Here is a 10,000-nt window from a genome sequence, read left to right as displayed (position 1 = left end):
GTGGCCAAACACACAAGATTAGTCTCTTTGTGGGTGATCTCTTACTCATGCTTTGTTTTGTGGCAAGTAGAACCTAGTGGGAAAAATATGATTTGCACACACAGGAATGTTCTCCAGGGGGCCTGTTCTAAGGGACGATGTGCTCTTTATTAGAAGGCAATCAGTTACATATTTTAATCTCACACATTTAATGAAAGATGAACTCCCTCTAACTATAGTCCCTGTCACAGGATTACATGCAACATTCTTTCATGAAAGTCCTTCCAATGTTATGTTACAGGCTTAAACTGGCTGTGCCTTAGCAGGGACCTGTAATGTCTCAATTGCTAAGAACTGAAAGAGGGCAGCCATGTCCAAGATCACACTGCAGTGGTGAGGCCAAGTTGATACTGAGCTGTTGGGAATGTAATAACCACTGTATTATTCTAGGGGTGAAGTGAAACAGGAATAGCAAAGTGTGCATAACTATGTGGTGAAATCATTTTGTTGCCCGGAATGTTTCCTCTCTGTTGGATCATGCTTGGCAAGAGCCCATCGGTTGGTGAATTTGATCCACTGATAATCCCATACTTCAGTATACCAAATACTGAAATTTCTGAGCAAGACATTTCTACTCCGACAGATTTACAAGCTGCTAAAAAATGAGTTTTTCTAAACTGACACTATTACGTTCTCACTTACTGAAGAGGACACGCTGACTGGAAATGAAGTATACATAATACAAAAACAGAAAAGCTATTTGTTTTCAAAATGGCTGGTTCATCGTGGCAGCATTGTACTGAAAGTGCAGAAAGGTTTCAGGTCAGTGGCTTCGCCTCCAAGTTCATGTCCAAATGACAACACTGCTCCCGAAAAGTAGAGGATTATAGTATATAAAGATGTGGAAGATGAACACATACTGAAAGGGTACATGCAGTATATGAATAGAAAATAAAACAAAAATACCAACATGGAATGACTTTTTTTTAAAAAATTGGTATCACATTATATCAACATTTGAATATAAATTTCAAATATAAATAGATATAGTGACAGTCTTATTTTCCACCATGGCTTTACACAATAATGTTTGTAGCTTGTTTTGGGGGTGTCGCTATTTCACAATACCTTTTGGCAGGGCTTTGTGGGTCAATGCTAAGTTGGAAATATTAAGCCTGTGTTTTGCTATGATCAGCGGCCACTTACTGCCTTAAGGGTGGGATGTGATCATGTTTCCCTACTGATACTTTGTTTTGGGGAGCAATGGAATATATACAGGTCACGGCACGTCTTACTGTTGTGCTTGGAATATATCTTGCCTCTATTTTACGTAGGATTTATCTGGGAAGAGGTTGGAGGTTGGGAGGAGGGGGTCTGGGATGGACTTCATCATCAGAGTGGAAGAAAAAAGGCAATGACTGTTTCAACCACCATCATATATTCTAAGAGGTCACTTGTTTTCTCCCAGTTGGTTCAGTAGCTCACAAGCTGATTTTTAGGTCTCGCCTACGCAGCGCGCATGCGCTGCATAGGAAGGAGACCTTTAGAAATCGGTTCAGTTTTTCAGGCAAAAACATGCACGCGTTGCATTGCTTTGAATGGCAACGCGTGCACGTTTGGTGATTCCCTTGCGGGAGCGAGCTTTGAAACCATCTGTTTGTAATTAACAGATGGTTCCTGCTCGCTCCCGCAAGGAAAACAGGTGCAGGCCCCCTGCATGCACGAGTTCTGTTTCACTTTTGCGTCCGCGGGGGACGCGCTTGTTTGTTTTAGTCTGTCCAGCTGGTCTTTCCCGTCCCATGAAGCATAGACCCCTACCTTCATTTTATTAGGGAGAGAGGTTCTACACCCGGACTCCGCTCACGGTGAGCCTTGGACAGTCTGGGCTGCACCTTGATGGTTTGTCACATACCTACATTCACTTCAGACCACGCGCTGATGTCCCGAGTTTGAGAGGAGCTTGAAGGCGCTTACTTTCTGATCGATTATACCAGCTTTGCTGGCCGAGACTAGAGCAAGCTTTTCCAAGGTACTAAACCCTCGCCTGCCCTGAGGGAGCCATAACCACCCCACTCACTCTCCTGCAGAGTCCTTATAATTGCCCTGGAGGAATTCAAGTTCAAGGAGTGGACGCATCCGTTGTACCAACATACCAGGAAATGCTAATTAGCATATGGGCCCCCAGAATCCTCTGTGCACAATACATACTTTTTATGAGGCTTCCAAGTAATAGAGTACAGTTCAGAGTGTTCCAGCTCGCAGTCAGAATTATTGCTGTCCGTGTCTTTAGGTGGTGTGTGTAGGCGACTTTTGCTCGCGGTAGGTGTCCGGAGTTTCATCTTGCGTGGGTACCTCGAATGACATTTGTTTCTTTAGCTTTGCGTAGTGGTAGTATTGTAGTCCATGAGGTCTAACTGAGGCGCAATTATTGCCTATTGAAAACTTTACCCAATACCCCGCTATGGCGACTTGAAATATAGTCGACATTACAATTTTTGATAGTGTCTGCGGAGACTGATATTGCTCGTCTAAAACAGAAAATCTAAATAAATTATTTTGAGTTTCTTCAGAAATTACTGATATTATACCAGTATCTTAGAAGTTATTCATATGTTTGTGAGTCAAGCTTCTACAAATTAATACTTTGTAGCGTAATGTTTTATTTACACCTCTTTGTTAGAACTTCCAGATGGAATTTGTGGCTCTCCGCCGCCTCCTCGTGGGAGATCCACGGAGTACGTGGACCCCGGGCCCTCCAGCAGCACGGGGCGCACCCCCACCTTTGGGCAACAGAGGCAGTCAACAGCCAGTGGTAGAGCCCCCTCTCCTCAGCAGCCAACAGCACCGGACACCCCCGGTGGCTGGCCACCTCTGTCACCGACCCCAGGGTTGCTGCAGATCCCGATGAGTGATCGTCAATGAAATGGGCTGTGCAGGAGCACCATGCTGGTTCTCCCTCCCCCTGTCTCTCACTCTCTCGCCCCCTCCCATCCCCTCCTTGCACCAAGCAACCCCCCCACTCAAAACACTCTGTGCTCTTTTACCTCAATCAGGTCACCTTCCTGAACACATCTTCCCCTCAGCACCCCTCTATTAATCTCCCGCCACCATACCGTGCTCTTGTTTGTGCTGCTCACCTGCTGCCCCTGTTTAATGTGTTCACATTATTCCTCTGTTCTAAGGGCACCATTTTGGGGTGGGTGGTCTGTAATCACTCTACCCCCCAAACACAACCCCTTCCTTCCAGTGCACCCACACTTGCAGCCTTAACCCCCTTTCTCCGGCTTCCTCTGCTAGAACGGGGTTCCTGCGCTTTGCCTAGTTCAGGAGACCGGATTCCCATGTGTGCTCTTCGTGTGTGTCCTCATTTGATTTCCCCCAGCCTTTTGCCCGCCCCCCCCCCCTCCCGGTTCGCTTGTGCATTTCGGAAATGTCATTTCCTGGCGCTCTCTTTCTGTTAGGTTGAATTGTGGGGCTATGTTGCAGATGTTTGCTTTTCTGGGTAAGGATTGGTTCGGGCCCGAGTAAATCGGCCTCCTGGGGTAGACTTACTAACTCTGCCCACCATGTCCTTTTAAATTGGGGGGGCGTTGCTCGTCTCAACTTCCAAAATCGTCAAGCAGCAGTTAGTGGGGTTGAGAATGGTGGGGTTGTCTTCTCCTTTACCCTTGTTCAGCTCGTGGGTGAGTTTGGCAGAGCTGTTGTCTTCACGGCTCACTTCGTGCACTGCCTCTTTCCATGCTGCTCTTTAAACTTTCTTTGGCTGCGTCTTGTTTATTTTTTACAGCCTACGCTCACGCTGGGTTGTGAGTCAGTCAGCGTGCATGAGGCTGTCTCTCTGTCCTGTGATCACCTGAAGGTGTACAGTGGAGCCCCCCGTGGGTCTTTTGAGGCTTTTAACTAAACCTTTTATGGGCTAAATGAAATGATCCCCTGTGGTTTTGAGGGAACCATGCCTCAATTCCAGGGTATTGCTTTTTGGTAGTTTATTAGTCTCTGTGCAGGTGTAATGCGGGAGGACTCATATGAAGCAACACTGCAAATTGAGTTGCATAGAACCGCATTTTCACTATAATCAGGTGAACTATTTGCTTTTTCGCGATATGCTCGGGTGAAAAACACGGTGGTTGTATTTTTTTGGTTTCTCAAGAATAATTTTGTCTCATTAAACTCAGCAAAAGGGTTTAGGCATGCTTTTGGATGTGGTAGGTCACTGATCAGTCCCCTTTGTGAGTTAGGATGCTGAAATTATGCACTTTTTTAAAATCAACTCGAATAGCAGTTGCTTGTGCTTGTGGTGAATGGTGACACCAAATGATAAGTTATGGGCAGTTGGTTTCAAACTGTGGAGCAGATGTTGTACTCTTGAGGGATCTTGCTTGCTTGCGTAGCTCTAGTAAGCTGTAGTGGATCGGATTGTTTGCACATTGTACCTCATCATGAGAGTACGGTACAGATGGGCTGGGCAATAGTTTTGTTTCCTTTGCCATATGTTAAGATCTAACACACTTTAGACTTTGCAGTGACTTTGGAATGAGATGGTCATACAAGCATGAAAGTGGTAGTTCCAATATCATTTTCCTTTGCACTGTTAACATAACATAACGTGTAATTGTAAAGCGCACGTTCACCCGGAGCTATATTGGCGCTGAATAACAGATGTTTATTGTTACCCAACTCAATGGTACTCATTTTATTAACCTCAGATGGATGAAAGGCTGAGTGGACCCACCGGGATTTGAACCTGTGACCATGAATTCGAAAACAGGCCTCTGAAGTGGACGCATTAGTCCACTGAGCCACCAGGCCGGCTGACCCGGTTATCCCTGAGCTCACTGCATCCACACCCAGTGATTGTGATTTTCAGGGTGAAGGAGTGTTAAGTTTGTATTGGCCTAGATCAGTTTTGAAGACTGCGTCTTCCTGTGCCTACCTTAACAGTATTCTACTGCTTGTCATCCTCCGTGCCCTGTTTAGGCTCAGAAAGTACTGGGTTCAACAACTAATGAAGTAGCACTTCCCTGTGAGAGATCCAATTTAGAACTTAAAAAAACTTGAGTGGGGAAAACTACATGTCCACCTCTCAAATTAATTTCATATTCCCCTATACTAATTCCCCACTAATCCTGTTTGGGTTCTGGAGTAGTGTGCTACCCGCTGAGTGCTTCAACACCTCATCAGGGGTAGCAAGCGCTATATAAATGCAAACCCTTCCCTCTTTTATCCCGCCTCTATCCTTTTCTGTGCAGATAACAGACTAACATGTCCTCCGCTCAAATCAATTTCATATTTCTCTATACTAATTCACCACTAATCCTTTTTGGGTTCTGGAGTAGCGTGCTACTCGCTGAAAAAGTGCTTTTATTGCTTGTCAGGGCTACTAAGCGCTATATAAATGCAATTACAATAATTGTAGTTCCTCACCTGCTCCAAAGCAGCCCCCTTCCCATATATGGGTTAAAACATGTTGCATAGAAAATGGAGGGTCCCACTCTTGTTATACATATAAAGTTAAATCGACTTGTACTTGTCTTAGTAAATGTTAGACGTGTCAGCCTGAGGGTGGTCTTCCCCAAAACTTTTTGTCTTCATCCCTCCTATTTTTGCTGAATTTGGTCTTGTTGGCCTTAGGTCTCTGTACACTTTACCACGTCTAACCAGTGCTAAAGTGCCTGTGCTCTCCCCTTTAAACATTGTTAAATTGGCTTCCACCTGATCAGCTTATTTAATTTACTTATAATTCCCTTGTAGAGTTGTACACCATATACCCAGGGTCTGCAAATTAAATGCTTCTGGTGGGCCTACCACACTTATTGTGCCACCAACTTAAGTACCCCCCTAAAACATATCCCCAGGCCTGCCACTGCAGCCAGAATGCAGTTTTAAACTGGCAATTCGACTTGACAATATAACCTCATTGCCAAGCCTTGAATGCCCCTTTTATTGCATACAAGTCACCCGTAAGGTAGGCCATAGGTAGCCCATAGGGCAGAGTGCATTGTAATTAAAAGGTTGGGCATGTACTTTTAAGTTTTTCAAGTCCTAGTAGTGAAAATCTCTTAAACTCATTTTTCACTACTGTGATGCCTACCTCTCCCATTGGAGAACATTAGGATGCCATATTGCATATAAAAAGTCCTAACGTTTGATTCGGAACAGATAAGCATTTCATGTTTGGTGCCTGAGAAAATGTAATTAAAAATCCTCTTTAATGGTGAAGTCGCATTCTAAGTTACAGTTTTAAGAATCCCCCTTTTGGGAAGTTGGCATTTTCTTGCCGTAACTATTTGGTGCCTGCAGTCTATCTTGGGTCACATGACTGGGTGTAGTTGGCAGTTGGACTTTGTTTATTCCTCCCAGACAGCCACACAATAGAGAAATTAGGTGTGCCTGGAGGGGCCATCAACTGGCCGGATGGGGTCGGAGCAGGGCACAGCCCCAATTGCCCCTGAATAGTCTGTACTCTGTCTTCACACAAAGGACTTGACACCGCTGTATTGTTCATGCAGTCAGCTTGGAGCTAGGGCAGGAGAGTCGTGAAACTTCAAGCACTTCAAAGGGAATTCTCTAGAAGCCGCTCTTCAAAGAAGGCACCAATTATAACAAGCATTGGCATAGCCAATAGGTCTCGCCTTTAGGACCTTGTAAGTAAAAAAAAACTGAAGTGTAAGACTTCACGTTTAAATTTACTGCATCCTAAATATGAAGTAAATGTAAACGTGAAGTCTTATACTTCAGGTTTTTTTTTTTACTTACAAGGTCCCAAAGGTGAGACCTATTGGCTATGCCAATGCTTGTTAATGGTGGTTTGGATAATATCCTGGAATAACCGAGATTTGTGCCCAATGAAGCATCATAAAATCTGGAGGGAGATTCATAGGGCTATTGGGGATGTTTTCTGTTTCCAGGAAACACATTTAAAACAATGTGACAGGCACCTGATGAAGGGCGAGCTTTAGCCCACATAATATTTTACGTCATCCTAATCATAATCAAGTGAGGTAACGATATACCCCTGCACAAGAATTTTTGCATTGAAGAGTCCAAAAAAGTACAGGTTAAGGTAGAGGGAAGATTTCTTTACCTGCAGGGGAAACACAAGGGCCTCTCAATACCTATTTTAGACAAATAAATTCCCACTTGTAATAAGGCTCTTAAAGTATGTGGTCAATTTGCCACTTATTATGAGTTACAAAGGTGCGTCATTAAATGTTAATATACTGTCACGCCAATAGGATATGTCTGCACCGCAAAGCAGTCTGCAGTATCGATGCTAGTAGACCTTTTACATTCTTTAACCCCATTAGATTCAATAAAGAGAGCGTTACAATTACGACATAGATAACTGTATAGGCACTTGCATGGATCAGAATGTCACTATCATTGGTTATTCAGTCCATTTTGGTGTAATTCAAAGGGCCATATTGACTCTATGGAATAGCAGTTCCATGTCTGGTTATAGTGCACTATTTCAAGCTTATATATTACATTGACATGAATCTGAGCCCCATGCAAATATATTTTGTAGGTCGTCCCCACTTTTTATTTATTTAATGATTCCTGAATAGCGCTACACTGTCACCTTACAGGAAGATTAGGAAAATATGTGGAAAATCAATTGAGACATGTAGTTAGATTCCAAACTGGATGAATGAGACACCCTTCATCCAATTGTATGCATTCAGCTTCTGCATTCTTAATTCTTCTTAATTGGATCTGTTCCTTCCTCGCAGGAAGAGTCTAAAGAGTCAGACTGCCACCATTCATGTTGGAAATCCAAGAACCTCATTTGCAGTTTCCCAGGGACCGTCCCTCAGTCCTACTCTGTTCAACGTCTACATGACACAGCTCGACAACACAATCCTTTCCCAAGTCATTAACATCATCTCCAATCCAGACAACACCCAATTTATCCTCTACTGACAGACAAGACAACCACCGCCAGGACCAACTTCACCAACTGCATAACCATGCTGGCAGAATGGATGATAACTGTTAGAAATTGGGGTACTGGTTGACTGGGGTCAAGCAGCAACCACATTCCTAGTTAGGACAAGACACAAGCAAACCCTAAATTAACCTATGCTCAGCCCCCTGGTAGCTTGGCACAGAGCAGTCAGGCTTAAATTAGATAACCTGTGTAAAGTATTTGTACAACACTTCAAACAGGAAAACAGTGAAAACATTACTAAAAATAAATCCCATACAAAGTTTGATAAATATAGAGTGTAATTTAATAAATAGAACAAGGCCAAAATGACAAAACTCCGATCAGTAAAACCGAAGTTATGAATTTTTAAAGAAAAAACTGCAATATAATGCCTAAACCATGAAGTGCCAACGCTGGTTAAGCTAGACCGGGTCAAAGTCAAAAGTTCAGGCTGACCATGATGAGGCACGGGTCGGATACAGTCCCTGATTTGTTCCGCTGAGGTTTTACCTTCTCCAGTTTTGTGCCAAGAGTTCCGTTTACATTGAACAGGGTCACAGGGAGCAAGGAGAGTGTTGCAGGGGGCATTCGGCGTGATGTGAAGAGCGGGCGAATGTGATAGACAGACAGGCTGGAGCTTCGCATTGCTGGTCCCCCGTGGGCTGTCAATTCTGCTGTGCAAAGAGACAGGCTGACGGCAGCTCGTGCTGAATTTCAGAATGAGCAGCGCAGTTCTGGTGCAAGGGGTCCCATTTGCGGTTGCGAAGACTCCAAAAGCTTGAATTCAAGAGCTTGAGCACAACTCCAAGGGTCCAAGACCTGAGAGACACCACTTGGTGGTCAGGAGGCCAGCAGTCTAGCACTGTGAGTCACTCTGGGGTCCTGAGTTCAAGATTAAGTTGCAGATCCAGTTCTTCCTCATGCAAGAGGGCAGCAAGCAGCAGGTCAGCACAACAGAGCAGCAGTCCTTTAAAACAGCAGTCCAGCAGAGTGGCAGTTCTTGTAGCAGCAGATCAGTCCTTCTTCCTTGCAGAGTATCCACAGGTCCAAAAGTCTACTGAAGAGTTGGTGTCTGAGGTCCTTCTTTTATACACAGGTCGAACTGGCAGTTTAAAACTGCACACATAGGCCCTGCAATGGCAGGCCTGATACATGTTTAAAGGACTACTTAAATGGGTGGCACAACCAGTGCTGTAGGCCCACTATTAGCATTTAATGTACAGGCCCTGGACACATGTAGTATCGCTTTACTAGGGAATAAATGAAATATACCAATTGGGTATAAGCCAATGCAACCATGTTTTCTGGAACAAGCACAAGAAATGTAGCACTGGTTAGCAGCGGGAAAGTACGCAGAGTGCTTAGGCCAGCAAAAATGAAGTCAGCAAAAACAGGAAGTCTGAACGCAAAAAGTTTGGGGGAAATCACACTAAGGATGTCAAGTCTAACAAGAACTAACTACTTGAATCTTAACTCTGACAAGACAGAAGTATTGGTCTTTGGAAACAAATACTCCCTGTGGTTAACCACCTGGTGGCTGACAGAACTAGGACCTACACCACCAACCATGCACGAAATCTAGGGACCATCCTGAATGACAAGCTCAACATGATGGCACAAGTCAATAGAGTGAGCTCCACCTGCTTCCACATCCTATGAATGCATCTGAAACTCTTGAAGAGGGTGCCACAGAACACCAGACGTACTGCTGCGTAAGCTCTCATCATAAGCAGGCTTGACTATGGCAACACACTCTATGCAGAATCTCCAAGCAACTGCTGCACAGAATTCAGACTGTTCAGAAGGCCTCCTCAGGGCTCATCCTTAACCTCCCACGCCACACCCGCATCTCACCTCACCTCAGAGAGCTCCATTGGCTCCCCATTAACGAACGCAGCCAACTGAAACTTCTCACACACTCCTACAAAGCCCTGCACAACACTGGACCAGCATACCTGAACAGGTGCAAACACTTCCACAATCTTGCCAGACATCTATCCTCAACCTCACTCTCATTTGCACAAACATCCTGCACCCACAAATGCAAAGCAGGAGGTTGCTAGTTCTCCTACATCACACTCAAAACATGGA

At 44.5% G+C, this 10,000-nt stretch overlaps 1 non-coding gene across 1 annotated transcript; it reads left to right on the top strand.

Annotated features, from left to right (window-relative positions):
• The first annotated feature begins 2,353 nt into the window (after positions 1-2,353).
• LOC146785811 (U4 spliceosomal RNA) lies at positions 2,354-2,493 on the top strand. Its single transcript, XR_014971165.1, has one exon. It is a non-coding gene; the product is annotated as a U4 spliceosomal RNA (small nuclear RNA).
• Positions 2,494-10,000: the final 7,507 nt, after the last annotated feature.

Source organism: Triturus cristatus, chromosome 11 (assembly GCF_964204655.1).
Source record: "Triturus cristatus chromosome 11, aTriCri1.1, whole genome shotgun sequence".
Classification (NCBI taxonomy): Eukaryota; Metazoa; Chordata; class Amphibia; order Caudata; family Salamandridae; genus Triturus; species Triturus cristatus.
Note: the sequence above shows the minus strand (reverse complement) of the source record. Positions and strands in the feature narration are given on the sequence as shown.